The sequence below is a fragment of the Equus przewalskii genome, chromosome 19 (assembly GCF_037783145.1).
Source record: "Equus przewalskii isolate Varuska chromosome 19, EquPr2, whole genome shotgun sequence".
Lineage (NCBI taxonomy): Eukaryota > Metazoa > Chordata > Mammalia > Perissodactyla > Equidae > Equus > Equus przewalskii.
Window position 1 is genome coordinate 24,661,355 of NC_091849.1, and position 27,492 is coordinate 24,688,846.

At 43.3% G+C, this 27,492-nt stretch overlaps 1 protein-coding gene and 1 pseudogene across 1 annotated transcript in view; both read left to right on the forward strand.

Annotated features, from left to right (window-relative positions):
* Positions 1-27,492, forward strand: part of LOC103542833 (butyrophilin subfamily 3 member A3-like) — a 125,842-nt gene that overhangs the window by 43,418 nt on the left and 54,932 nt on the right. The gene's annotated exons all lie outside the window — the stretch shown is intronic.
* On the forward strand, positions 6,796-21,246 carry LOC103544919 (butyrophilin subfamily 3 member A3-like; annotated as a pseudogene).

The following is a 27,492-nucleotide window of genomic DNA, read 5'->3' on the forward strand; positions in this document are numbered from 1 at the left end:
ATGATCTTTTGTATTTCATTGGTATCTGTTGTGATTTCTCCTCTCTCATTCCTAATTTTATTTATTTGCGATTTCTCTCTTCTTTTCTTGGTGAGTCTGGCTAAAGGTTTGCCAATTTTGTTAATTCTTTTGAAGAACCAACTCTTTGTTTCATTGATCCTTTCTATTGTCTTGTTTGTTTCAATATCGTTTATTTCTGCTCTTATTTTTATTATTTCCCTCCTTCTACTGACTCTGGGCTTTGTTTGTTCTTCTTTTTCTAGTTCTGTTAGGTGTTGTTTGAGGTTGCTTACGTGAGTTTTTTCTTGTTTAGTGAGGTGAGCCTGTATTGCGATGAATTTCCCTCTTAGGACTGCTTTTGCTGCATCCCAAATGATTTGGTATGTCGTGTTCTCATTTTCATTTGTCTCCAGATAATATTTGATTTCTTCTTTAATTTCTTCAATGATCCATTGTTTGTTGAGAAGCGTGTTGTTTAGTCTCCACATTTTTGCACCTTTCTCTGCTTTTTTCTTGTAGTTGATTTCTAGTTTAATAGCGTTATGATCAGAAAAGATGCTTGATATTATTTCAACTCTCTTGTATTTATTGATGTTTGCTTTGGTTCCTAAAATACAGTCAATCCTTGAGAATGTTCCATGTGCACTTGAGAAAAATGTGTAACCTGCTGTTTTTGGATGAAGTGTTCTATATATATCTATTAAGTCCATCTGGTCTAATTTTTCATTTAATTCTATTATTTCCTTGTTGATTTTCTGTCTGGATGATCTGTCCATTGGTGTTAATGGTGTGTTGAGGTCCCCTACTATTATTGTATTGTTGTTGATGTCTTCTTTTAGTTCTATTAAGAGTTGCTTTACAAATTTTGGTGCTCCTGTGTTGGGTGCGTATATATTTATAAGTGTTATGTCTTCTTGGTGGAGAGTCCCTTTTATCATTATATACTGTCCCTCTTTGTCTTTCTTTATCTGTTTTGCTTTGAAATCTACGTTGTCTGATATTAGTATAGTGACACCTGCTTTCTTTTGTTCATTATTAGCTTGGAGTATTGTTCTCCATCCCTTCACTCTGAGTCTGTGTTTGTCTTTGGGGCTGAGGTGTGTTTCCTGGAGGCAGCATATCGTTGGGTCTGGTTCTTTGATCCATCCTGCCACTCTGTGTCTTTTGATTGGGGAGTTCAATCCATTTACCTTTAGAGTGATTATTGAGATGTGGGGGCCTACCACTACCATTTTGTGTCTTGTTTTCCGGTTTTCTTCAATTTCCTTTGTTTCTCGTCCCATGGTTTAATCTGTTCTGATGAAGAGCTGCTACTCTCTGTTGTTGTCCTTCTACTTATCTCCTCTGCTCTTGGTTTTGTAGCCCCTTTCCTTTTTTGGATTTTTCAGGAATGAGGGTTTTCCTGAGGGTTTCCTGAAGAGGAGGTTTTGTGGCAATGAACTCCCTTAATTTTTGTTTATCTGGGAAAGGTTTTATTTCTCCATCGTATTTGAAGGATATTTTCGCTGGGTAGAGAATTCTCGGCTGTAGATTTTTGTCCTTCAGATTTTTGAATATATCATTTCACTCTCTTCTAGCCTGTAAAGTTTCTGCTGAGAAATCTGCTGATAGCCTGATGGGGGTTCCTTTGTAGGTTGGTTTCTTTTGCCTGGCTGTCCTTAGTATTTTCTCCTTGTCGTTGACTTTTGCTAGCTTCACTACTATATGCTGTGGAGTTGGTCTTCTTGCATTGATAAAGTTTGGAGATCTATTGGCTTCTGTCACCTGAAGATCCATCTCTCTCACCAGATTTGGGAAGTTCTCAGCCATTATTTCTTTGAATAGGCTTTCTGCCCCTTTCTCCTTCTCTTCTCCCTCTGGTATACCTATAATCCTTACGTTGCATCTCCTAATTGTGTCTGATAATTCTTGGAGAGTTTCTTCATTTCTTTTTAGTCTTACTTCTCTCTCCTCCTCTGCCTGCAGCAATTCTATATTGCCATCTTCCAAATTGCTAATTCTTTCCTCCATATTATCGGCCCTACTGTTCAGTGCATCTAGATTTTTCTTAATCTCCTCTATTGTGTTCTTCATTTCCAATATTTCTGTTTGGTTCTTCTTTATCGTATCAAACTCTTTTGTGACATAGCTCCTGAACTCGTTGAGTTGTCGGTCAGAATTCTCTCTTAACTCAGTGAGTATTTTAATGATGGCTGTTTTGAAGTCATCATCATTTAGGTTATATATCTCATTTTCTTTGGGATTGTTTTCTGTGTATTTGTTATTTTCCTTCTGTTCTGGAGATTTAATGTATTTTTTCATATTGCTTGATGTTGTTGATTTGTGCCTCCACATAGAGATAGAGTTTAGTTGCTCCTTTCACTTGTTTCTGCTGCTACGTTGGGGGAGCAGCTGTTTATACTGCACCAACCAGGAACCCTATCCACAGTTGCTAACTGGGCCTGTGCCCCTCCTCGTAGTCACAGTGGTCCTTTGGATTCCCTCCTCTGCTGTGGGGGCCATCACAGGGGGGCTTCAGGCTGCTGGTGCCTAATGTTGCAGCCCACCTAGACGTGCTCCCTCCTTGGGGTCTGCAACGGTGTTATGGGCTTTTCCAGCGGCCAGGGGTAGGATCACTTATATTTGTCGCTCCGTCACTGTCGGCACCCACAAAATCTCACTTGTCCACTATGGGTCACAGGAGAGCTATTGGCATCTTCTACAGTCTGTGGTTAGTTCACCTAGCTGTGCTACTTTTGTCCCAGGGTCTTCCAGCCTTGTGGCTGCCGGATGGGTGCTTTCTACTAGTGCTGTGCAGAGGCTTTCCCTGAGGCTGCTGTGAGCCTGTAGGGTTTCCTCCTAGGCTACAGAGCTGGGTCACTGGAACTCCACCCAGCCCCAGTCCTGTTCCCCAGGAACTCGGGGAGCCCTTTGCCCTGTCTTGGGGGATAGCCGGAGATCCTGATTTCAGTGGTAGCTGGTCAGCTCTGCCCTGCCTGATATTCTTCTCTCCGGGACCCTCCTGGTGTTGTGGATGCTGGGTGTGGCCCCTCTGCTAATAGCAGACAGAGAGTTTTGTCTGCTGCCCAGGCAGAACTCTGGAGCTTCCCCTCCGGGCCGCGGAGCTGGTCTCTGGAGCTTCACCCAGCCCCAGTCCTCTCTGAGATCTCCGAGATCTCCAGCAATCCCTAGCCCCACGGGGCGGGCAACGGCAGCTGGAGGTCACCTCGCCCTCTGGGATTCTCTCCAGGACTTTCCCGGAGTTGAATGCTGGGCGTGGCCCCTCCACTAATGGCAGACAGAGAGTTTTGTCTGCTGCCTGGGCAGAACTCTGGAGCTTTCCCTCCGGGGCACAGAGTCTGCCTCTGGAGCTTCACCCAGCCCCAGTCTGCTCCGAGATCTCCGGCAATCCCTAGCCCCACCGTGCAGGCAGTGGCAGCCGGGGGACCTCCGTACCCTCAGCAATTCTCTCTGGGGCCCTCCGGGCGCCGTGAACACTAGGCGGGATCTCCCCACCAATGGCGGGGAGAGACTCTCCCCGCGGGCTCAGGTGTGTAACTCTAGAGTTTCCCTCTGTGTTTAGGAGTAATTGCGGGGGGTTTAGGTAGGGTTCTGGTCACCTGTTTCCACCGTCGCTCCTCTGTTGTGTGCTCGCTCCTGCCCTAGATGTGTGTTGATATTCTGGGGGCGTCCGTTGGAAGAAAGCCGCTTGCGGATACTAGGCTGTTCGGTCAGGGTCGGAGAGTTTTCACCTATTTCCACATCCTCCCGGAGGAAAGTCCATCTGCCTTCCAATGTATAGTCGCGTGGGTCTCTCAGACGTCCTGAGATGCTGTCTGGATATCCTTTGTTAAGCGATAAGTGTCCAAATAATTGTAGACTCGAAGGGGGAAAGACAAAGAGGACTACTCAAGGCGCCATCTTGGATCCTTCTCCTTTGAGACCTTTTTTAAGGCAACGACAGAAACTTGTATATACAAATTTATGACTTTACTTTGTTTTTTTAGATTTTATTTTTTTCCTTTTTCTCCCTAAAGCCCCCAGTACATAGTTGTATATTCTTCGTTGTGGGTCCTTCTAGTTGTGGCATGTGGGATGCTGTCTCAGCGTGGTTTGATGAGCAGTGCTATGTCTGCGCCCAGGATTCGAACCAACGAAACACTGGGCCGCCTACAGCGGAGCTCACGAACTTAACCACTGGGCCACGGGGTCAGCCCTCTATAACTTTACTTTTTAATAGAATTGTTAGTATTGTTCTGCAATGTGGTTTTTTTTCAATTAATATATCTTGATTATCTGAGCTGGTGACTTTAAATTAGTCTTAACTGACACATTGAATTCCTTCATAGGGATGAGCCATTATTTCACCAGCCAGCCTCCTATGGGTGGCCAGTTAGGTTCTTGATCGCCTTTTTAATTTTAAAAACAATGCTGCAGTGTCATCCTTACACGTGCTTCTCTCTGGACGCATGCAAGTGCTTTGCTCGACCAGAGATCTGAAAGGGAATTGCTGGGCACACAGTCTAAGGTTTATATTTTACATTTTTCAGGAGTGATTAGAGTTCAGATAGGTTTTGTCACATGGGTGAGGTCACAAATCTTGTGAATCATAGTTCCATCACCTAGTTTCCACCTCCTTTTTGTTCCTGCAACTAACACCTACTGGGCCTGGCACATAGTGTGTACTCAGTAAATATTTGTTGAATGAAAAGATGAATGAGACCTGGTCTTATTCCTAGCTCTCCCATTCACTAAGTCTTCTGATTAGGAAGTGGTGGGTTCAGCCTCTGACTAACTCCAGAGCCTCCACCAGGGAGTCAGCGTGGGTCTCGAACAGAGTATGGGGAGTCATAATTTGAACTTGGTGATGGGAAAAGGTTGGGGCCTAGAGGAGTCCACAGTGTTGCTTCCCAGATGGACACTACCTCAAGTCATTTGTCAGCACCCCATTTCACCTGACGTCTTCAGGGAAGGAGAGGCTACATGATGGGAGAGGACCAAGAAAGAAGGGAGGGGGCTAGGTCCAGAGATCTCAGTCCTGTCTCTGAGTAATCCACCTAGGCCTACTCTCAGGCTCTCCACTATCTAGGATGCAGCCAATTCTGGGGATGTTAGGATGGAAGCCAAGTTAGAACTCCAGCTAGAATCAAGCCTTGCGAGCTGGCCAGGCCCCTACACATCCCTTATCACAAAGATTCACAATGGTGCCACTGACCATGCCTAAAAGATGGTGGAGGTGCTTTTCTGAGCCAAGGTACAGTTCAAAACACTGGGCTTGGAGGAGGAGTTGCAGGGGCCCTGCTTCTGAGCCAAGAGAACTTTAGTACTTCATATAATCATGAGCTTTGTTGGGCTGCTATGTTCTCCTAGCCTACATATTTGCCCCTACTTTGCAAGTACAAGCTCCTATATCTCTGCTTGGTAAAGGCACTTCTCTAGCAGTGGAAAGACTAAGACCAGGGATTTTATCTATTACTGGTTAGCACAGAGGCCATCTGCCAAGGAGCATTGGTGAACACCTGTGGAAACAAAAGACAGGAAAAGAATAATTTCCCACCCAGGGATGTCCTCCCTGAAGAACAATTGTGAAAAGAATGTACTGAGGCACACTGAGTTGTAACACTCTTACTCCTTGAAACCACTTCATTGAAAAGTAAGAATAAATACATCAATATAGGAAAATCCCAGTGGGAGGATGGGAGGCCAGGCTCTGTTGTCTCAGTCAGACCAAAGACCACGTCGTTAAGGAGGCAGGTGCTTTTCTTCACAACTCTCCACCTCCCTTCTGTGGGATGACAACCACTTACCCTAACCATCTAAACAAATTTATAATGTTAGTGAGTATTGATGGGTTAATATGTTACCCTTCATCCATTAACTCATCCAACAAACACTTACTGAGGATTCTATGTTGTATAGTCTTGTTACACATCAGGGAACAATGTAGACCAATATCCTTGTTTTGTGGAGATTCTATTCAAGCATGTGGAGACAGACAGTAAACACATGATATGTTAGATGATAAAAATTAAATAAGGAAAAGAGAGCAGTCTTAGGGAGATGGGAGCAGTTTGCCATAACCCTGTGGTCAGAGAAGGTCTCATGGAGGAACTGACTTTAGAGGAAAAACTTGAAGGAAGTGAGAGAGTGAGCCTTGTGGTTATCTTGGGGAAATAGGGTTCCAGGTAGAAGAAGTGAGATCCTCTGTGCTGGCCTGTTCAAGGACCAGCAAGATTGGCAGTGAGGCTGGAGCAGACAAGGAGACTAGGGGAGATGAAGTGAGATGTGCAGGTCCTAGAGGGCCATGTTGGTCATTGTGTGGACTTAAGCATGTACTGCGTGTGAAATTGCAGCCACTGGAAGGTGCTTAGCAGAGGATTGACATGATGTGACTCAAAGAATGGTGTGCTCTTGTGTTAAGCATAGACTGTAGGGGACACATGTAGAATCAGGGTACCCAGAGAGGAAGGGTCCTGCATTAATCAGAGTGTGATGGTGGAGGCTTGGACCCGGCTGTAGCAAGGGAAGTGTGGGAAAGGGGAAGGATTCTGAACATATTTTGACAGTAAAGCCAAAGATTTCCTGATAGATTAGGGTTAAGATATGTACATTTAACATCATTTATTTTTATGAGTGATTTTTCATGTTGCAACTCAAAATTAAGAGACTCTCAACCAGACATTTTGGCAAAAGAGGGTGTTAAATCACCACACTTGTGACTGTGTGTTTCACTCTGAATTGGCTCGGGGGAGGTGGAGGTGTGATGTGGAACTCACCATCTTCTTCCAGATACAAGTCAAAGTTTCTACCTGACTATATCTGGCATCTCTCTCCACCACAGATGAAAATGGGAAGTTCCCTAGCCTTCCCTCTGCTCGACCTCCTTTTCTGCCTCATCTTGGTCCAGCTGCTTACCCCTTGCTCAGGTAGGGAACATTCTGCTTTTATGTATCAGAAGCAGATAATTACCAATTAGTGTCCAGTCAGAACCTCTGACAACTTCTCATACCTAGAAGTTCCATCCCAAACTGAAGGTGCACGTGCCATTAAGACAAACTATACCTCTGTTAGGATCATGCTCCTCTCTAGGTTCCTCATGCCTCACCCCCCCTGCCTGAGATCTCCACACCCCCTTACCCTCATTTCCCATACTCCCTCTGATGGTGCTTCTCCTTTTACTGATCAGCTCAGTTTGCTGTGATAGGACACCATGGGCCCATCCTGGCCATGGTAGGTGAAGAAGATTTTCTGCCCTACCTACTGTCTCAGAAGATGAGTGCAGAGTCCATGAAGCTGATGTGGGTGAGATCCAGCCTTAGGGAGGTAGTATATGAGTGTGCAAATGGAGAGGAAGTAGAAGCCCAACAGATGGCAAGGTATTGAGGGAGAACTTCTATTTTAAGAGATGGCATCACTGAAAGGAAGGCTACTCTCCGAATTTACTATGTCAGAGCCTCTGACAGTGGAAACTACCTGTGTTATTTCCAAGATGACAGTTTCTCTGAAAAAGCCATGTGGAACTGAAGGTTACAAGTGAGCCTCCAGGTTTTATTTGGAACTCTTTCCTCCCTGGGACATGGGGGAAGATGCCGAGTTCATGCTCCAAATCCACCTCAGAGCATCCTGGCTGTTCACTAGGCTCTACCTCCACTGTCTTCCTACTTTGTTTCTCTGAGCCCCTTGAGAAAGACACAGATTTCCTTCAGGAAGCATGCCTTCTGCACCCTATAATATCAAGTAAAGATATCCCTCATGCAGTCTATCAGGGTCTAAGGAGGGAAGTGGAAGGTGGGGAATAGGAAGGATAAGGAAACATCTCCTCAGTGATGGCACACAGTTGTTTGGGTTCAGTTGTCTTCCAGATAGATTCTATGGCCCCTCCAGGTGCATGTGGCTGTGGGTCCTTGGAGGCTGACCTGTAGAACGGCATCTATGTTGCCAATGTTCTCTAACCAAAGGCCCCCAGGAACACAACTGGAGTCGACCAAGTTGTGTTTACTACTTGTTGTAGGGAGGGAGAATGCATGCCATGTGGGAACTACGAGGAGTCTCAGTGTGTTAGAGAAGACTTGGTATAGAATTTGGGCTTGTGGTAGGAGAGTTGAGGGAGGGTTTAAGGAAGTGGAGCTTTGCTTTAGTTTGGATTCTGACAGGAAGGTGTGGGGTTGTGACTCTGTGGGTAGGTGTCTCAATGAGTCTTACCTAGAAGGAAGACTAGATTGAGGATAAAGCTGTAATAGTTAAAAGAGCAGCAGTCACTCACAGCCACGATAGTGAAATATTTGGTCATGATTGTGGTTTGGACAGTGTCCATGATTTTCTCTGTGTTCAAACAGGATTGTTGAGTGGTCTTGTTTTTGTCTTGACCCATCATAGTGACAAAACGTCCTTGTCTGATGTCGATGTTCCATGAAATTTCTTATGTTCAATAGGAGAACATCGACACCAAGACGATGTTCAGATGTCAAGGGTTCCATTTCTCTTTTTCTGGGCACTCTCTTGCTCTGTGGTTTCTGGCTGGGTTTGGTCAATGGGGAGCCAAAGCAGAAGGTGAAAAGGAGAGAGGAAAAAGAGGTCTAGGTACTTATCCCCATGGCGTTCTCCCCGCAGGACCACCTCTAGCTGGCTGCATTCCGTTCCCAAAGATCCCAGCTCCTCTCAAGGAAGCCCTCTCTACATGGCTCTATTCTTTTAGGTCTTCAAAAGGGCTTCCTCTCTTTCTCCCTTTGGGTGTAGGGATGGGTGGTAACAGCTCCGCTGTTCCTGGCCCTGGGGCATTGCTCCAAACCATGTAGTTTTCCCCTCACCATCACCATGCTTTTGTAAACAGCTCCTTAATGAAACCTCCTTGAATTATCTAAGGTGAGTGTGCCACTGATTCACATTGAGACTCTCAGGGATAGAGGAGTCTCTAAAGGATTCTGGCTCATTTATCATTCCACAGAGCTGGGTTCTGATCCTCACATGGAAATGAAGGGTTATGAGGATGGAGGGATCCATCTGGAGTGCATGTCCACTGGCTGGTATAACTTGCCCCAAACAGAGTAGAGAGATGTCAAGGGAGAGGACATGTCAGCTGTGGCACCATCTTTGGTTGCACATGGAGATGGCCTGTATGCAGTCGCAGCATCTGTGATCACGAAAAGCAGCTCTGGAGAAGGGGTATCCTGTATCATCAGAAATCCCTTCTTCAGCCAGGAAAAGACCACCAGGATTTCCATTGCAGGTTAGTACTCTGCTCAGCCTCTGGTACACTGTGCTGAGCTCTGTTGCTGGCTTGGGTCTTTGTAGTGAATATAAGGCACAGACTAGGGATCTGGAGCCTCCTTCTTACTCCAGGGATGTTTTCTCTCTCCATAAACCTGTCTATGTCACAAACACTTGCTGAGTATTTCCTGTGTGCCAGAAATTGTGATAGGCAATGGGAATAGGTAGAAGATAGTAAAGGTCAGACCCTTTAAACAAAGACAAATGACAAAATGGGAAATAAATAAACACGCATATCTTAGAGAAAGAGCTAATCTCCTTGAAATATAAAACTTAAAATATAAAACAGTAGAAAAATGAGCAAAGGGCATGAATTATTAGTTCACAGAAAAGGAAAAGGAAATAACACATGAGATGATGTCCCATCTCAGTCCGGAACGTGTGTTAGAATATTCTCCACTTGTGAGGTTGGCAACAAAACACAGCAAAACCAAACTGAGGTGACAGATCACACATTCTGAAAGCAGGATCAAGGGGAGACAGTCTCTGTTAGATATTTGTTGATATAATTGGGTATATTTTTGGTACAAATTGGGACAACTTCACTTGGGGGCTATATTGCAGTATTTCTCCAAACTAATTATTCCTTGATCCAAAATCCCACTTCTGGGAATTTATCTGAAGACATACTTGCATTTGATGAAATGACACATCTAAAAGTTTCTTTCTTATTACAGTAAGTATAATAACAAAAAGGTAGAAACTATGCAAATGTCCATTAGTGGGGAACTTGAATGCAATGGAATGTTGCACAGCTGGGAAAGAAAACACAGACCTTCTCTCTGTACTAATATGGTAGGATCTCCAAGATGAACAGAAAAGCCAGATGCAGAGCAGTTTGTATAGAATGCTCTCTTTGCTGTAAAGAAGAAAACATAAGAGTATATTTTTATTTTTAAAATTTAATATACACTTTCATAGCATTCACCATATGTCTGGCACTTTATAAGCATTAATTGAATCTTTTAACCTTATGAGTGAGGTACTACTATTGCCCCATGTTATAGATTAGGACACCAGGAACAGAGTGGTGAAGTAATTAGTCCAAGATCACACTGCCAGTCAAGTGGAGGAACAAGAATTTGAACATAGGCCCTCCAGCTCCAAAGTTCATGTTCTTAACCATCGTAGTAAGCTGAGTAATGAGAGGATAGTAAATGGGGGGAGGGAGTGGATGGAAGACTTGGATGACTTTTTATATATTTTTGATATTGAGCCATGTAAGTGTAATCTATTGAAATACTAAATTAGAAAAAACATATGATTCTGATGCTCAAGTAATTCATAGTCACATGTGAGAAACAGATAGTACAAGACGAGTAATAGTATTATGTTACGGTAAGAGGTTTCCCAGAGATTTTAGGGAAAGAAGGATCGTTTAATGTCATGAGATCAACTCTGTGATCTCGGTCCTGGAGGTGAGAGGCTAAAGCTCCATTCCATTGCAGACCCCTTCTTGTGGAGGGCCAAGCCCTGGATAACAGCCTTGGCAGGGACCCTGTCCACCTTGTTATGGCTTCGATCAGGGGAAAGTTACTTTTACTTTTGAGAATGAACAAAAAAGGATTTGGAAGAAAGGGCAATAGATATCTGACCAGGGAGGGAACCTGAGGTCCTAGCTTAGGGGAGGGAGCCCAAAGACCTGACAACTCACTACCCTGTGCACTCAACCATGCACTGAGTCATTAGTAAGTTTTATTTTCCAAAGGTCCTCCCCACTCCAACCCCATAACAGTAATTTTTTTTTCCTGCTTATTTTCCAGAGTACCTCCAGCTTGTACTCCATCAGTTACAGTTCTGCCAGGGACCCACCCACTTCTTGGTATTGCTGCATTAAGTCTCTAAATGAATCTTCAGGTTTCTTCTGTTGCAGACTTAGGAGAGATGGATCGCCTGTTCATGGCTCATGCCTGAGTGACTCTGACACTTTCTCTGAATTCCCATCTAAGACTCTCTTCTGGGATATTTCCCAGCCCCTTTCCTCACCCATAACTCTGCACAGGCCTGAGAAATATCCTGGATCCATTTACCAAGGGAAAGAAATAAGAGTGGTTGACTCGGGGGAAGAATTGCTAATATTTTTTTTAATGGTGAAAAGGATCTTTGTCTCTATCCAAAAGGGGCCCACAGACTCTCCAGCCCAGCAAGGCACCAGGGAATATCCAGTGTGCACTTGACAGAAAAGGAGGAGGAGGGGGTGAGACTCTCTAGATGAAGGGCCTTCCCTATGCTGGGAACCTCACTAGTTGCTTTACATAATCTGTACGTTGCTGAGAAGAAAACAAAGAATGAAAGATTTAAAAGAATAAGAAAATCAGAGAAGAGGGAGAGAGAAAAGTGTCTCATAACAAGGGAATGGCCACAGTGGTTCAGTTGTCCTAGATTTATTACAACATCTTTTTAAAAATAATATCTAAAATTTCCTCATTAAGTGGCCAAATTCTTTTCAGAAACATGCAAGAAATATTACAAGTGAGACAGATGGATTTTAGCACACATACATGTACAGGCTACACACATTGACACCTACGACCAGATATGGGAGTGTAGATACATACAAAATAGATCTCCTGGGTCTCAACTGGGAAAGCACTTCCATGATGCCTGTGGTATCATCAGCATGCAATTGATGTTCTCAGATTTGACATCAAGGAGGAGAGGGGAGGAGAGAATTGAACTAGCAGAGGGAGAAGGTAGGAAGGGTGGGCTGGGGGTCAAAAAGAAAGATTAGGTGGATGCAAAAGGAGAGAAAGCACATGACTCAGAAGTGATATGTTTCAGGTGACGTCTGTATCTTTCTTCCATTGCAAGTGGAGAGAATTCTCAGGACTATGCTGGTGAGTGACCTTGATGTTCTCTGAGTTTCCTGGCACGTGTGTACTAAGCATTTAAACCTTTGCTCTGTTGTGTGACCCATTGGCATTCTCAGTAGGAATAATCAGATCTAGCCCAGAGGCTCATTTTCTGTGGAGGATACCACCCTTGCTTTCTGGCGCCAGAGAGGACCTTCTACATGCAGGTTCTGGGCATTTTCAGCCACCTCTCACCGTGCTGGCATACATGCTCACACCCTAGCAAAGCCTGACCACGTTGCCTGCAGCCCCAGCATGATGGAGAGAAAGAAGTCAACCGTTTCTGAGAGGTTGCATGCCTGATCCAGCAGAGCTGTTGATGAAGGAAGTCTGACGTTGGAAGAGACTGAAGAAAGTAGCAGAGAAAGGGCTTAGTGAGAAGAATGCATCGGGGCAAGAACAGAAATAATGCTTTTCCTTATCTGCATCTCCTGCCTTTCAGAATGGAAGATGGCCCTCTTCCAAGCTGGCGAGTGAATCACTGTATGCTCCGTAGGACAATGATCTGAGGAACTATATTCCCTTTTTCTTCTCCAACTCTTGAGATTCTGAAAAGGAAAGTCTGCACTACTGGGAGAGTTCTGGGAGGTGAATTGTGGTCCTTGTCTCAAAGGTGTGCCCATCTCCTGGGGCTTCCTGCTGAAAGCCCAGAGACATGGGGAGAATTGCTCTCCTGGGTTCCACAGATCTTCATGGGAAGGAAGAGGCATAAAGGGTAGAGGTGAGGGAAGGAGAGGCAGAGTGAACTAATACTGCAGGGAGAGTGAGGTTGTGGAATGACCAAGGAGAGAAGGCAATGTGCAAAGATCTTTGCTTTTCCCAAGCTTCTAATGCCACCTCCTGCTGCTGTGTGTCCCCAAGTTACTTAAATGTTTCTAAACTTTAGTCTCCTCATTTTTTAAAAAAATTTTTATTGAGTTAATGATAGGTTACAATCTTGTGAAATTTCAGTTGTACATTATTGTCTGTCAGTCGTGTTGTAGGTGCAACCCTTCACCCTTTGTGCTCACCCCCGACACCCCCTTTCCTCTGGTAGCCACTAATCTGTTCTCTTTGTCCACATGTTTAAACTCCTCATATGAGTGGAGTCATACAGAGATTGTCCTTCTCTTTCTGGCTTATTTCACTTAACATAATTCCCTCAAGGTCCATCCATGTTGTTGCAAACGGGATGATTTTTTTCTTTTTAATGGCTGGGTAGTATTCCATTGTATATATATATATATATATATATATATATACATACCACTTCTTTTTTATCCAATCATCTGTTGATGGGCACTTAGGTTGCTTCCACATCTTCGTTATTGTAAATAATGCTGGAATGAACATTGGGGTGCATGGGACTTTTGGAATTGCTGACTTCAAGCTCTTTGGATAGATACCCAGTAGTGGGATAGCTGGATGATATGGTAGTTTGATTTTTTATTTTTTGAGGAATCTCCATACTGTTTTCCATAGTGGCTGCACCAGTTTGCATCTCCACCAGCAGTGTATGAGGGTTCATTTTTCTCCACAACCTCTCCAACATTTGTTACTATTAGTTTTAGTTATTTTTGTCATTCTAATGGGTGTAAGGTGATATCTTAGTGTAGTTTTGATTTGCATTTCCCTGATGATCAGCGATGATGAGCATCTTTTCATGTGCCTATTGGCCATCCGTATATCTTCTTTGGAGAAATGTCTGTTCATGTCTCCTGTCCATTTTTTGATTGGGTTGTTTAATTTTTTGTTGTTGAGTTGTGTGAGTTCTTTATACAGTATTGATATTAAGCCTTTGTCAGATGCATGACTTACAAATATTTTTTCCCAGTTAGTGGGTTGTTTTTTTGTTTCAATCCTGTTTTCCCTTGCTTTGAAGAAGCTCTTTAGTCTGATGAAGTCCCATTTGTTTATTCTTTCTATTGTTTTCCTTGTCTGAGAAGACATGGTGTCCGAAAAGATCCTTTTAATACTGATGTCAAAGAGTGTACTGCCTACATTTTCTTCTAGAAGCCTTATGTTTTCAGGTCTCAGCTTTAGGTCTTTGATCCATTTTGAGTTTATTTTGGTGAATGGTGAGAAAGAATGGTCAATTTTCATTCTTTTACATATGGCTTTCCAGTTTTCCCAGCACCATTTGTTGAAAAGACTTTCTTTTCTCCCTTGTATGCCCTCAGCTCCTTTGTTGAAGATTAGCTGTCCATAGATGTGTGGTTTTATTTCTGGGCTTTCAATTCTGTTCCATGGATCTGTGCACCTGTTTTTGTACCAGTACCATGCTGTTTTGATTACCGCAGCTTTGTAGTATTTTTTGAAGTCAGGAATTGTGATGCCTCCAGCTGTGTTCTTTTTTCTCAGGATTGCTTTAGCAATTCAGGGTCTTTTGTTGCCCCATATGAATTTTAGGATTCTTTGTTCTATTTCTGTAAAGAATGTCATTGGGATTCTGATTGGGATGGCATTGAATCTGTAGATTGCTTTAGGTAGAATGGACATTTTAACTATGTTTATTCTTCCAATCCATGTGCATGGAATGTATTCCATCTCTTTATGTCGTCATCCATTTCTTTCAGAAAAGCCTTGTAATTTTCATTGTATAGGTCTTTCACTTCCTTAGTTAAATTCACCCCGAGGTATTTTATTCTTCTTGTTGCGATTGTGAATGGTATTGTGTTCTTGAGCTCTTTTTCTATTAGTTCGTTATTAGAGTATAGAAATGCTACTGATTTATGTAAATTGATTTTATACCCTGCAACTTTGCTGTAGTTTTTGATTACTTCTAAAAGTTTTCCAATGGATTCTTTGGGGTTTTCTATATATAAGATCATGTCGTCTGCAAACAGTGAGAGTTTCACTTCTTCCCTCCCCATTTGGATTCCTTTTATTCCTTTTTCTTGCCTGATTGCTCTGGCCAGGACCTCCAGTACTATGTTAAATAAGAGCAGTGATAGAGGGCATCCTTGTCTTGTTCCTGTTCTCAGGGGGATGGTGCTCAGTTTTTGCCCATTGAGTATGATGTTGGCTGTGGGTTTTTCATATATGCCCTTTACTATGTTGAGGTAGTTCCCTTCTATCCCCATTTTGCTCAGAGTTTTTATCATAAGTGGCTGTTGGATCTTGTCAAATGCTTTCTCTGCATCTGTTGAGATGATCATGTGGTTTTTATTCCTCAGTTTGTTGATGTGGTGTATCACGTTGATTGATTTGCGGATGTTGAACCACCCCTGTGTCCCTGGTATGAATCCCGCTTGATCATGATGTATGATCCTTTTGATGAATTGCTGTATTCGGGTTGCCAAGATTTTGTTGAGAATTTTTGCATCTATGTTCATCAGTGATATTGGCCTGTAGTTCTCCTTTTTGTGCTGTCCTTGTCAGGCTTTGGTATCAGCATGATGTTGGCCATGTAGAATGTGTTAGGAAGTGTTCCATCCTCCCTAATTTTTTGGAATAGCTTGAAAAGGATAGGTATTAAATCCTCTCTGAAAGTTTGGTAGAATTCCCCAGGAAAACCATCTGGTCCTGGGATTTTATTCTTTGGGATGCTTTTGATTGCTGTTTCAATCTCTTTCCTTTTGATTGGTCTTTTCAAATTGTCTGCTTCTTCTTGAGTGAGCTTTGGGAGATTTTAGGAGTCCAAGAATTTATCCATTTCCTCTAGGTTATCCATTTTGCTGGCATACAGTTTTTCGCAGTATTCTCTTATAATCCGTCATATTTCTGCAGAGTCTGTTGTTATTACTCCTCTTGCATCTATGATTTTGTTTATTTGAGCTTTCTTTCTCTCTCTTTTTTTTTTTTGTAAGTCTGGCTAGGGGTTTGTCAATTTTATTTATCTTCTCAAAGAACCAGCTCTTTGTTTCATTGATCCTTTCTGCTGCCTTTTTTTGTTTCAATAGCATTTATTTCTGCTCTGATTTTTATTATTTCTCTCCTTCTGCTGACTTTGGGCTTTATTTGTTCTTCTTTCTCTAATTCAGTTAGGTGTAGCTTGAGATTGCTGATTTGGGATTTTTCTTGTTTGTTAAGATGTGCCTGAATTGCAATAAATTTTCCTCTTAATACAGCTTTTGCTGCATCCCATATGAGCTGGTATGGCATGTTATCATTTTAATTTGTCTCCAGGTATTTTTTGATTTCTTCTTTAATTTCTTCAATGATCCATTGCTTGTTCAATAGTATATTGTTTAGTCTCCACATCCTTGTCCCTTTCTCAGCTTTTTTCTTGTAAGTAATTTCTAGCTTTATAGCATTATGATCACAGAAGATGCTTGTTATTATTTCAATTTTTTTAAATTTGTAGAGGCTTGCCTTGTTTCCCAACATATGGTCTATCCTTGAGAATGTTCCATGCACACTTGAGAAGAATGTGTATTCTGCTGTTTTTGGATGGAGTGTTCTATATATGTCTATTAAGTCCAACTGTTTTACCTTTACATTTAGCTCCACTGTTTCTTTGTTGATTTTCTGTCTGGATGATCCGTGCATTGATGTGAGTGGGGTGTTGAGCTTCCCTACTATTATTGTGTTATTTTTGATATCTTCTTTTAGGTTTGTTAATAGTTGCTTTATGAACTTTGGTGCTCCTGTGTTGGGTGCATAGATATTTATAAGCATTATTACTTCTTGATCAAGTGTCCCTTTGATCATTATATATTGGCCCTCTATGTCTCTCTTTACCTGCCTTATCTTGAAGTCTGTTTTGTCTGCTACAAATATTGCAATACCTGCTTTCTTTTGTTTGCTATTAGCTTGGAGTATTGTCTTCCACCCCTTCACTCTGAGCCTGTGTTTGTCCTTGGAGCTGAGGTGTGTTTCCTGGAGGCAACAAATTGTTGTATCTTGTTCTTTAATCAGTTTTGCCCCTCTGTGTCTTTTTATTAGAGAGTTCAATCCATTTACATTGAGGGTGAGTATTGATGCATGAGGGCTTAATGCTGTCATTCCGTTGCTCGTTTTCCAGTTTTCCTGTGTTTCCTTTGTTTCTCGTCCTGTGTGTTTTAGCCTACCCATTGACTTCTGCAATTTCTTATGCTGGGTTTCTTAGATTTTTCCTTATTTATGTTTTGTGTCTCTGTTCTGTTTTTTACTTTAGTGGCTACCCCAAAGTTTGTATTCAGAATCTTTTGTATAACATAGTCCATTTTCTGGTGGTCTCTTACTTCTTTAGCCTAGACTGTTTCAGTCCCTTTCCTTCTCCCCTCCTAAATTATTATTTTCATCTGTTATTCCAACTTGTGTTGTGAGCTTGTGGTTAGGGTGATAAGATTGTCTTTGCTTTGGTGATTTCCTTCCCTTTATCCTAATGCTATAGTTCAATATTTGCTATCCTATTCAGATTCAGTCTATTTGTCTCCCTACTCTGTGTTTTGTGACCCCTTACTCCCTTTTTTTCTTTTTTTCAGGTATGAGAGCCTTCTTGAGGATTTCTTGTAGTGGAAGTCTTGTGACTACAAAGTCCCTTAGCTTTTGTTTGTCTGGAAAAGATTTAATTTCTCCCTCATATCTGAAGGATATTTTTGCTGGATAGAGTATTCTTGGCTGAAGATTTTTATCCTTTAAAGTTTTGAATATGTCACTCCAATCTCTCCTAGCTTGTAAGGTTTCTGCAGAGAAATCTGCTGAAAGTCTGATGGGGGTTCCTTTGTAGGTTATTTTCTTCTGTCTTGCTGCCCTGAGTATTCTTTCTTTGTCATTCATTTTTTGCCATTTTTACTACTATATGCCTGGCAGTAGGTCTTTTTACATTGACAGATCTAGGAGATCTGAAAGCTTCCTCCACACACATTTCTGTCTCAATCCCTAGATTTGCGAAGTTCTCCTCTATTATTTCGTTGAGCACACTTTCTGCTCCATTTTCCTTTTCCACGCCCTCAGGAATTCTGATGATTCTTAAGTTCCATTTTCTCATTGAGTCAGCTATTTCTTTGAGATTTTCTTCAGTTTTTTTAATTCTTAGTTCTCTTTCTCCCTCTGTCTGGAGCCATTCATCCTGTCTATCTTCTATTATGCTAATTTGCTCCTCCATGGTGTCTACACGGGCATTCAGGGAATCCATATTCTGTTTTATTTGATCCATTGTATTTTTCATCTCTAGTATTTCTCATTGATTCTGCTTTATAATTCCAATCTCTTTTGTGAAGTAACTCCAGAACTTGTTGACTTGTTTTTCTATATTTCCCTTTACCTCATTGAATATTTTGATGATAGCTATTTTGAACTCATCTTCACTTAGTTTACCCATTTCCAAGCCCTCAGGACCTACTTCTGTATTTTTATTGTTTTCCTTGTGGACTGGAGCTTTTATAAATTGCTGGATGGTAGAGGAGAGGTTTTTGTGCATGATGCTAGTATTTGGTTGCAGTTACAGCCTGTCGCCACCAGATGGGGTTGAGAGCCTTGCATTCTGAGCCCTCCACCTTCAGCTGCGATGGCTGCACACAACGTGGGTTGAAGGAGGAGGGGCACTTTCACTCACACCGACCTGGGTTACGATCAGCTCTCAGCTCTCTGGTTTCCCGGGGCCCTGGCTTGCTGGGGTTCCCCCACGCCAAAAGCTTTCCCCCATTAGAGGACTTCCACTGCACCAGAGGTGGGAGTCCTGGAGGATCCCTGGACTCGAGGCCCCTCCCCGACTCCTTCCCTCACCCGCGGCAGCAATCTCAGTCTCTAGGGGAGGGAGCGAAGTTCTCTCCTACCCTGTTCCAGCTCCACCCAGGGCGGCTCCAGCCTTTCCGCAGTCTGTCGTTTGGCTGCTGTGGGTCTCTGATGATTTCTGTTATTAGGATATATTTTTTTTTTTGGTTGGAAAGCAGTTTCTCTTTTTGGTTGTAATTTGGAGGAGAGAGAGTCTTGGGTGAGCTCATGCCGCCATCTTGCTGACATCCCAGCCTGGGAAGGTCTTTTCATGAAATGGTGCTACAGATAAAATTGAAGAGGTGGAACACAGGATACATTCTGGATCGGGAGAGACAAATTTGAGGTTCTACTCCTAGTTCTGTCACGAGCTAGATTCTCTGGACCTCATTTTCCTCCTCGATAATTAGGTAATCTTAAAGGTTTTTCCCAGCTCCGACATGCTTTCAAATGATTCTACAATGCTCTCTGGTTAACAATGAATCAGCAGAATTTTCAGCCACTCTTTCCTTTACACAATTGAAATCCCTTATTAATGGCAATGAAAGGATATTAAAGAATACGAATCAATGGCTGGATGAAGAGATACATAGGGCGAGGTTTCAAACAAACTGGTCTCTGTCCTTGAGGAGCTTGGGGCCCAGCACAGGGAATGCAAAAACGTTCTGGCTCACCAACCTGGAGCTAGTCTCTTCATTTTTAAATGATGATCATAATTCCCATTATGCAAGGGTTGAGATAAAGACTAAATGAGGTAATGAATGTGTGTTGTTCAAAAACAAACAAGAAAGACATGGCACATTCAAACTGGATGGTTGAAGTAGTTTTAGAAAAGGAACTCTACAAAGGCATGAATGGGGTTAAAGGAAACCAACAAGAGAATGTGAAGTTCCCCAGGGCTCGCAGTAGCAGGGAGCTGTCACCACCCATAGGCTTGAAGGAATAGGGAGGGGGAGGAGTTACTGGAGCCCAGAGGAAGCTGTAGCTCAAGGACAGGCTGCACGAGAGGAGTCATACCTTTGTGAGAGCATCACCATCTGATGCTAGAAGGGATGAAGTGGGAGAAATAAATGCTGTGCCTCTCTTCTCTTTCTCTTTCCAATCTTTAGCTAGTACCTCCCATTGTCCAAACCCAACAGGTAACCTGAGGCAAGGGAGCCCAGTGATGCTGCCCATAGAGGACAGATTCCTGGGGCCCAGAAGAGGGTAGAGAAAGGAGGAGAGTGGATCTGGGACCACAGAAAGCCCTCAACATGGCCTCTAGCACAGAAAAGTCATGAAGCTTTTATAACATCAGGCACTTCCTCCACGGCCGGCCCTGGGCTACGTATGAAACACTTGTTGTCTTTTACTACCCTAGAGATTAGTGCTTTTATCCTCATTTTTCACATATGGAAATTGAGGCTTAAGGATATTGTATAGCTTGGGTCTATGGAAAAAGAGGCTGCAGAAGAGGAAAAGTCAGTCATCTCAGGAGTTTTAGAGCAACGATTGAAATGTAAGTCTATGTGACTATAAAGCATAGGTGTGCAGAGTCATTTTGGGGAGGGAAGTAGGAAAAAGGTGGAATGAACGAGCCAGCTCAAGATGTCAGGTTAGGCAGACCCTGACCCTCAGCGCTCTGCTCGACTGACGCAAGACCTGTGGACTTTTCTCTTGGTATTGCTTAGAGAATCACATTCAAGGCAGGATGTGGACACTAGACTCTGCACTCAGAGCTCCTCAACCAGACCCTCATCTGGAAGGCTGATACTCTGAGGTCTAGGAACAATGACTGACTCGATAGCCCAACAACAAACTTTCTGCAGCAAATGTGATTTTGGATCAAGACACAGCAAACACATCTTCCTTCGTTCTGAGGACCAGAGGAGCCTGTGGTGGGCAGAGGAACAACACAATCTGCCATACAACCCTAAGAGATTTGATAGTACCATGTGCTTGGCTGTAAGAGCTTCAGGTCAGAAAGACATTTTTGGAAATTGGATGTGGAGGACAGAAAAGGGTGGTATGTCAGGGTGGGTAGCAAGAATGTGGAGAGGAAAAATTGGGTTTACATAGCACCCCAGATTTTGGAGAATGGAGCTGTCTGAGGGGAATGACCGTTGGGCTGTCACTGGCCCCCAGACCAAATTGACAATTGTTAACCCGCCTCAAAGAGTGGGCATTTCCCAGGACTATAAGACTGGTGAGGTCTCATTCTACAATGCCATGGGTAGATCTCATATCTACATCTTCCCCTATACCTTGTTCTCTGGGCCTTTGTGGCCTGTTTTCAGAATTAAGAAATGGGATGGCACTGCCTTAACTAATTTGCCCAGTGCAGACCTTAGTGCAGAGTTCCTTTGTTTATGACCTAGTGTCTGCGCTTTCCCTGGAGACCTCAGTGACTCCAGGCTCTGCTGATGGGAATGGGGATCCTCAGGCTATAGTAACATCCTTGCTTCTCCCTGCCCAGCCTGGAGCGGAGGGTCTCCTCCTTAACGGCAACATCACAACAATAAAATACTTACCAAAAGCAAACACTGTGTGAAACACTTCACTAGTATTAATTCCATTATTCCATATGATAGTTGAGTTTAGTACCTTTTTGAGTTTAATTTCTCCTTTCTGTAGATAAGGAAATCGGGGTACAGAAAAGTGAATTAATTTTCCAAAGGTGACTCATTAGTGAATGACAGCTGGGATTGTAACAAAAATAACTAACATTTACAGATAACTTAATATGAACTAGGGGAGGTACTAAATACTTTAAGTGATTTTCACTCGTTTAATCCTCACAACAACCCTCTGAGGTAGTCTCACTTCAAGGATGTGCAAACTTAGGCAAAGCCAAGTTAAGTAACTTATATTCTTTATACAGAAAGTTGTGCTACTGGGAGAAGTTTGATCCCTGTCCATCCCCACTCCCTAGCCTGTTCTTCTTTACTCGTCCCTTTGACCTCATGGGGAAGGGACTATGTGCAGCCCTGAGGTTCCCATCCCTCAACAGCTCAGGGTAAGGATCACCACAGGTGACCTGGAGGCCACAAACCACTTGGTTCCTTCATGGTTGATTGTCAGAGCCACAGGTATAGCATTTCATTGAATTGAGTCTGCAGGGTGATGTGCTCCAAAAAACGAATTCACAGGGACTGCATCATACAGGATGTGAAGGGACTAGAGACCTAATTCTTCCCTAATAATGGGCACTTGTGCACCCACTCTGTGACTGTGATGCATGATCATGGAGCCAGAACAAATTCCCCTGCTTTGAAGGTCTCTAGGAAGCCTAACTTAACACCTAAAGATTGTCTGTAGAATAAGAATTTGGGAGGAAGGAAACTAGATGAACTCGAGTGGTATTTTTATCACACTGTAGAATCCATCTCCAGGAAAGGGGTATTTCCACCCATAATCATGCATTGATGTTAGTGGATGTTCCTTTGTACTGACGGATACTGGGGAAAGGCTACTCTTCATTATCATCACTGTTATTGTTCACCACTGTATCTACTCTACCCAGTATGTGTTTGTCAAGTTACATTTCTTAAATAAAATTATGAATAATCTTCACTCTTCAACTGAGCTTTTTCTAGATTTTAAGCCCCCACAGTTTAATTACCACAGTTTCACAGTTTACTTCTTTGCAATATTTTCACAAAATCCTTATTTTGTTAGTTTTCTATTGCTGCCATAATAAATTATCACAAATTTCAGGACCTAAAGTAATGTAAATTTATTATCTCACATTTCTGTATCTCTGAGGTCCAACATGGGTCTCATCATGCAAGTATCAAGGTGACTGCAGGCTGAGTTCCTTTCTGGAGGCCCTGGGGAAGAATCTGTTTACTCACTCATTTGGATTGTTGGCAGAATTCAGTTTCCTGCAGTTGTAGGAAACTGAGGTTGCCATTCCTTGCAACTGAGGGCTACTCCCAGCTTATAGAGGTTGTCACTCTCCTGGGCTTGTGGCCCCCTTCCTCCATCTTCAAAGCAGCAATGTCAGCTTGAGTCCATCTCAATCTTTGAATGTCTGTTGGTTCTTCTTCCTTCGAATCTCTTTGATTCTTCTGCCTTCTTCCACTTTTAAGAACTCAGGTGATTATATTCGTCCACCCAGATATTCCAGGATAATTTTCCTAAGATTCCAGTATAATCTCCCTAATTTAAGGTCCAAAATCTTAATTCCATATGTAAGGTTCCTTTTTCCGTGTACTGTACCATATTCATGGGTTTCAGAGATGATGGTGTGGACTATTTAGCCTGCTACACTTATCACAGGCACAGTCTCACTCACTCTGAAGGAGGAGGAGACCTCCATCCTGGTAGGCCCCTGTATAGACTAGGGGCCACCATGATTGGAGATGCCTGTGAATTTTTGGAAATTTTATCTGTAGCTCTTTATTCACTTACTAGACTAAGGTATACATCTCAGAGTGTACTTCTCCAGAAAAGATAATTCTCACTGGTGGATACAATATGAGGTGAAATTTCTACCTTATTCTATCTCTCAGTTTGGGTTCCCAAAACTGACTGTGAGTCATGGACTTGGGTTCAGGTAGTCTATTTTGGAAGTGATCCCAGGAAACCCAGGTTTCAAAATAAGTAAAAGGAGATGCCAACTAGGTGAAAAATTCCAGAGTATATGTTAATTATTTGGTTAACAGTGGGCAGCTAGGCTCGGTCCCACCCGGGGCACTTGACAAACCATGTGAAATTGTAGGCTATTCCTCAGAATCCTCCTGGTAGCGGTGGAGAGCCTGGGCCATTCATCCAAACTCCTATCCCCCGTGGTTGAAGGTGGTCCCTGGGGTGTTCCCCTGCACTTCCAGGTTGGGCTCCATGTATGCAAGGGAACAAGCATCATTGGCTTTAGAGAAAGCTCTCAGGTGGAGAAGAAAGGCTGGCACCTGGGAAATTATTACTTTGCAGGAAACTGTCTGCCTGAAGTGTACCAATGGGCTACAGGATTGGGCATCAACAGTATTTCTTTATAAGTCTCTGCTTCTGAGAATATACTGAATGTCTGTTAAGACTTATGTGCCCACACTCTACCCACATTAATTTAGCACTGGTGATTTCCTGTCTTCCAACACATGTCCATATAATGTGGTTCCACTGTCCCCTGACACGGACTGGATCTTGGATGGACATCTGACCCACACTAGGCCAAAGGGAACACCTTGCACATTTTGATTGAATGGCTGACTGATATGTAGCCAGTTATACCTGATTAGTAGCAGGTATTCATGGGAGCTGTGGGAAGGCAGTTTCCATCCACAGTGTGGTCTAGAGAAGCTAAAGGAGGGAGATCTACAGAGAGATTAGACTGAAGGAGGAGTGCAGAGAGAGAGGTTCAAGATGGAGAGAGTTTGAGCAACTTTCCCATCTTTGGTTCCAGTGCCTTTGGGGCCTAGTTTTATTTGTGCTGTGTGTTCTGAAATTTGTTTTCTTATGAGAAGGTAAATATATTGGTTACTATTGCTGCAGCCCTGAAAATTAGCAAATAACGCAACCATTTTCATATGCTTATTGATTCCATGAGTCAGTAATTTGGAATTTGCACAGGACAGAGTAGAAATAATTTTTATGCGTGGCAAGATGTCTTAGCCTCACCTGGAAGAAATTTGCAACTTGAGGTGACTCAAGGAAGGAACTCACCCTCTAGGTTTATTCTTCTCATGACAGAGAATGATTGGGTCAAGTTGTCATATCTGAAGTGGCACACCCTAGTTGGACCTTGTCTCCTGCTAAGCTACTGTGTGGGCACTGGGTCCTCCTCATGCTCAGAACACACGTGTTTCCCTCTGCCTCAGGTAAGCTACCACAGGAGTTGAGGCCAGGCTTCACTGGATGCTTCTGGCACAAACCTCCCCATAATTCCCTGGGCCTTATTTTCTTCAGGTATAAGCTGTAGTCAGACCAGGCTCTTAGACTCTCACAGCCCCCTCTTCTGTCCTTTCCCAAGAGCAACCCAGTCCTGGAAGGATACTGTGGAGCCATTGCTAGTGTGTTAATTTCACAGTTTTGAGTTGAACCAGAAAGAAATTGGAGGCCTGCAGGGGAAGAACCTAGACTCTTGAGGGAAATGTGAAGAAATGTGCCTCAGGAAGATTATTAAGAAGATTAAGAAATCTCTAGAAAGGCCTGATTGGGGTCTGTGGGGTATGGAAGGGGAGCATTGTGTGGGTGTAGGGGGTGTTGGACTGAATAGATCCATCTACTGGCAGAACATGAAGCCCAACTAGAAAGTCTTTCTTTGCTGCCATCTTTCTGCCCCACTAGAATGCCACCTCCCTGAGAAAAAGGGCTTTTCCTCTCAGTATCCTCAGCATCTCTCCCTCAATGGTTTTGAATGAATGACAAGGCCTACAGTCTACTACTGCAGCTGCTGTCTTGCTTCCTTCTCTACCCTTGTGACCCCTCCCTGTGTCTCCCTTTATGTCTCCACTGCCCCTACAAACAGAGGGTTGCTTGTTTTTACCTCATCACCTCCCCATCCCAACCCCATCCACCACTGCATACATACTTCTACACACAGAGGCCTTTCCTCCTGGTTAGCACCACCACAACCCTTGGGGAATCTCAAGGTTTTGCAAAAAAGATGAAAGTATCTTGCTCCTGAAAACAGAAAAAGGAAATAAAAAGGCCAGATCATCTCAAAAGGCTATTTGCAGCTGTGCAATTTTAAAGATTTTTGTATATTCTATATAGTACCTGTGAGAAGGCAGGCTCAGAGATATGATTGGCTGGCTGACACAAAACTGGCAAATCCTGATCTCTAAATCATTCACTGGAAATCTTGGGACTTTGTGGTCACATAGTGGACAGAGTCCTAGGTCCAGCAGCCCCACACACTGTGAGTAACAAGGAGATAAGAAAATTATCTTTTCTGCTTCCTACAGTTTGTTCTCTGGTTGTGACTGTGCACATGAGCAGGTTGGAGAGAAGAAGTATAAGCAGAAAAACGTCATTTGAGCGTCAGATGAGAAAAGGAAATGCAGAAGCAAATTCTAGAAGTTAGGAAATGGAGGGGAAGCCCTACAGCTCTCGGGTGTGGGTGGGGTGGTAAGTAGAGGAAGGGAACCTGATGACAGAAAAGGTAGGGTCCCCTGGAGAAGGGGAAACTTCCTGGCTGCCAGAATAGAGACTCACAGGAGGATAACCCAGAGATTAGTGATAGCAGGAAGCTGTTATCACTCCTAAAGATTGAGGGACAGTGGGAAGAGGTGGCATGAGAGCCCAGAGCAGGGGTTGGAACAGTGACAGTGGATGCCCCAGGGATGAGCGGCATGAGCTGGGATGCCAGAGGGAGGATATCAAGTCAGGGAATGGATGCAGCTGCTGCAGAAAATGCTGCAGGAAGCAGAGAGAAAGGAGAAATATCCTGGTTTCTGCTTTCCTCCTGCATGCCAATCTTTCCTCAGTCTTCTCCTTGGCTAAACCAAAAGCCAGAGAGCAAGGGAGTCTGGGAAATGTGGTTCCTTGTGACACAGAGCAGAGCAAGTGAAGAGTGGGGAATGAATCTGACAAGAGGCAATTTGATTGACACAAGACCCCTCCCAGCTATGATCAAAGTATTACATCTACAAAAAAATTATTTGAATAAATCTGCAAATGAATCTTCTAGTAGAGTTTGCCATTTGGACCAATTCCTTCAGGATTTTCGATGTGAGTTCTGATCCTGGGAGACAGTTCATTTTGCTCTCAGACAATGTCTTTTAAATTTAGCCCAGACCATCTGCTCCCTTATGCAGGTAAGGCAATTTCTTGAAGGAAATTCTACCTCAGATGACAGACTCCCTAAGGACCCTTGAGTTTAATTTTCTCTGCTGTAAAGTGAGGCTCCTGACACTGCTAAAGTCCACTGACAAAAGACCTCTAGGGACACACCTGTGGTCAAACAGAGTCAGGTTTAACTCGCTGCGGCAGGGAGAGCGCCCCCTGGAGGAACTGTGGGGCATCTGGCTAAGAGGGAGCTGGGAGAAGCTTCTTATTCTCAGGAGGGTGTAAGGAAATCAGACATCAGTTCTGAACTGGGTGTTGTCAGGAAGCGGGACAATTTAGTGACTGGGTATCTTAGTAATTTTTACCCAGGAGGAGGGAGAAGTAAAGTGGGGCTGGACATGTCATTGGTCAGAAAGCACAGTCCCTCTGCTAAGATGGAAAAGGGGGTGCTAACTTATTTTTGTGATTCAGTGCCCATAAATAAGGTTTTTTGGGGACACGGCCATGTCCATTAATCTATGGCTGTGCTATGAGAGTAGTTATGACAGAGCACATGTGTCCTGCCAGCTGAAAATATACAATATCCAGACCTTTAGAGAAAAAAAGTTCCAGCTCCCTGGGCTAGAGGAAAGTGTTTTCTCCAAGACAGAGGTAGCTACTCCTGTCTTGGTGTTGAACCACATCCAGACTGTCACAGGGGCAGCGCAGGTTTAGGCAGACAGAAGGATCTGAGTGTCCCATGAGCACTGCTGCCCAAGGCCCCAGCCCATGCAGCCCACAGACATGAGTGCCTAGCAGTGACCTGAGTGCCTGGTGGCCTTCAGCAACAACTGCAGGCCAGCTGACCTGCCTGTGTCTCTGCCTCTGTTCTCTGGAGGCCCAGCTGGAGATCTGCTCTTGAGTTCCACAAGTTACCAGTGCATCTTTATAATAATATATTACATTCTTTCTCCTTAGCTGAGTTGGAATTGCATTGTTAGAAACTAAAGTATTAGAATATGAAAACTCAACCTGTATTGTGTGTATGTGTGTGCGCTACTTTAAAAGAAATATTCTTTTCATTTTCTAG